A 3,298-nucleotide genomic window follows, 5' to 3' on the forward strand; every position below is an offset into this window, starting at 1 on the left:
TGGAACCAGGGATTAAACTCAGACCCTTGCCCTTGCCAGGGAAGCGCTTATTCCACTGAGCCATCTCCCTGGCCCTCCATTTTATTTTTTAATCTTTTATTTATTTAATCATTTGATACAGGGTCTTGCTACACAGCTCAGACTCATGGTGATCCTCCTGCCTCAGCTTCCCCAGGGCTGGGACTACAAGCATATACCACCATGCCTGGTTTTAGTATCCTGCACGGGGTACCCTGGGCTTCAGCACTGGCACAGCGTGTGCTACTGGGGATCTTACCCATGTCCTTGAGCTTGCCAGGCAAGTGCTTAGACCACTGACTTATCTCCCCAGCCCCTTAACTCTATTTTAGAAGTCAATTAAACTTCAGATGGATTCAATCCTCACCCCTTCCCTCCTAGTTATTTATAAATCCACAACAAGAAAACAAATTATTTTTTTTAAATTTATTTATTTATTTATTTATTTATTTATTTATTTATTTTGTGTGTGTGTGGCCAGCTCAGCCCACCTGGGGGCGGGGCTGGCTGGCATGTGGTGCTGGGGGATTGAACCGTGGTCCCTGTGCTTTGCTTAAGCTTAACTTGTTCTAAGTGGGTGCTTTAGACAACTGAGCCATCTCACCAGCCCCAGGAAAACAAATTATTAACCTAAGGAACAAACAATTAAAACAAATCATAGATGAAATAAAATTTAGCTGTACTAACAAACCTATGGAAAATGTCAACAATGTGACATTTTTGTAAAATTCCAAAATGAGGTAATGTGGTTAGCATGGTTACTTATAAATGTATAAAAACCCAGTACAAAGTACTCTGGTCATCCATGATTTTGTATCAGATAGTGGTCCAGTCAACAATAAAAGCCTTGTTTTTTCCCATTGTTGGTCCCTCATGAATGCTTATCTTGCTGAATTTTGCAGCAATGTAACTATACAAGTTTATGGAAAAAAAGTTGGGGTGGGCGTGGGGACTAAGGATAAAAGTGAAAAAAAAAAGTCTCGACAAAGAGGGGAAAGAAAACTTTCTCCAGAAGGAATGTTTTATTTCTCTAAGGCAGCATCATGAGGAAAACTTTTGAATGCTGCCTGTGTTTCGAGCCTTCCTTGTGAGAATTTATTGAGTGTATGGAGTACATCCTATGAATGGTATACTCTCCCTTATTTCTGAGGTCTTTGCTTTGTTTATAAAGTAATAAAAACATTGATTTATCTGTACTGATATAGAAAATACATTTGAGGGCCAGCCGGATAGCTCAGCAGATTAAAGCCCTTGCTTAGGCAGATGCAGAGGTTAATGGTTTGATCCCTGCCAAGCTGGCCCCACCCCCAGGGTATGCTGAGACAGTGATTAAGATTGGGTGTGGTGGCAGGAGCCTGTAATACCAGGAGTTGGGAAGCTGAAAGCAGGAGAATCACTATGAGTCAGATCTGTGGAGTGAGACCCTGTAGTCCTTTCCCTAAAATACAAAATATAAATAGATAAATAAATATAAATAAATGACCAACAATTTCTGTTGTTTTTCTCATTTTCATTTATATACTTGCCATTTGTATTTCTTCATCTCAGAAGTATGTATTCATTTTAGATACTCATGATTGGATTGAGTCTTTGAATTAGGATGTATCTTTTTAAAAAAAATTATTTATATGATCTGGATATAAGTCCTTTGTCTGCAGGAGGGTCCACTATAATTTTTTTCCAAATTTGTGGCACTTGTTTAAACTCTGTTGGTGATTTCATTTGACATGCAGAATTTTTTCAATAAGATGAGATCCCAAATGTTGATTTTTTGAAATATTTCCAATGCAGTTTGATTTTTGTTCATGAACTCTCTACCTCATCCTATGTCCTTAAGATTTCTACCTACTTTCTCCTCCTGAAGTTTTAGTATTTTGGTTTTAATATTTAATTAAATCTTTGATCTACTTTGACTTCAGTTTTGTGCATGGTAATAGGCATGGGTCTGTTTATAGCCTTCGGCATGTGGAAAGCTAGTTTTTCTAGCATGATTATTAAAGAAGTTACTTTCTTACAGTGAACATGTTTGGCACCCTTGTCAAAGATAAGGTGGTTGAGTGTGTTTGTAGTTGTGTCTGCATCTTCTAATCTGTTTCATTGATCCTTGTGTCTATTTTATTTTTGCCAGTACCACGCTGATTTTATCACAGTAGCTTTGTAGTAGTATACTTTCAAGTCAGGGATTGTGATGCCTCCTACCTTAGCTTTGTTAACTCAGGATTGCATTTGCTGTTCTAGGTCTCTTCTGGTTCCAGATGAATTTTGGATTCATCGGTGAGATATACTAATGATATATTAATTGGGATTGCATTGAATCTGTATAACAGTTGTGAGAGTATGGCCATTTTCATAATGTTGATTCTTCTTATCTAGGAGCATGGAATATATTTCCATTTTCTGAAAACCTCTTTAATCTCTTTTTTCAGAGAACTATATTTTTTGCTGTATAAATTCTTTACCTCCTTTGTGAGATTGATTCCTAAGTATTTTATTCTTTTAGGCATTATTGTGGAAGGTGTGCATTCCATAATTTCTCTCTCTCTCTGTGCTCATTATGTACAGAAATGTTATTGATTTTGTAGTGTTCATTGGATCCTATTACACTACTGACTTTGGTTATTAAATCTACAAGTCTCTTAGTAGAGTTTTGAGATCTTCTGTGTACAGTATCATTTTTTTTGCAAATAATGATAATTTTACTTCTTCCTTTTCAATCGTTATTCCTTTTCTTTCTCTTGTCTAATTGATCTAGCAAATGTACTCAGAACTATATCGAATAGGAGTGGTGACAGTAGACATCCTTGTCTTGTTCCTGAGTTTAAAGTGAAGGCTTTCAATTTTGTCCATTTAGTATGATGGCTGTTGGATTTGTGATAGATGGCTTTTATCAGGTGGAGGTAAAGACCATCCATTTTGATTTTTTATAGATTTTTTATCATGAATAAGTGTTGTCAAAAGCTTTTTCTGCATCTATTGAAATGATCATGTGGTTTTTGTCTTTGGCTCTGTTGATGTGTTCTATTACATGTATGAATTAGCATATATTAAACCATCCCCGGATTCCTGGGATGAATCCCATTTGGTCATGATATATGATATCATCTTGATATGCTGTATTCTGTTTGTTAGTATTTTATTGAGAATTTTTAAAATTTATGTTCATTGACTTCAGTTTTATCAAAACTCTGCCTTTTTCCTCAGAAAATTGATGCACAATTCTAAAATTTGTATGGAAATGCAAAGATGAAAAATGTTACAAAGAATCCTGAAGAGAAATTGA

The sequence above is a fragment of the Octodon degus genome, unplaced genomic scaffold, assembly GCF_000260255.1.
Source record: "Octodon degus isolate 3935 unplaced genomic scaffold, OctDeg1.0 scaffold00051, whole genome shotgun sequence".
Taxonomy (NCBI): Eukaryota; Metazoa; Chordata; class Mammalia; order Rodentia; family Octodontidae; genus Octodon; species Octodon degus.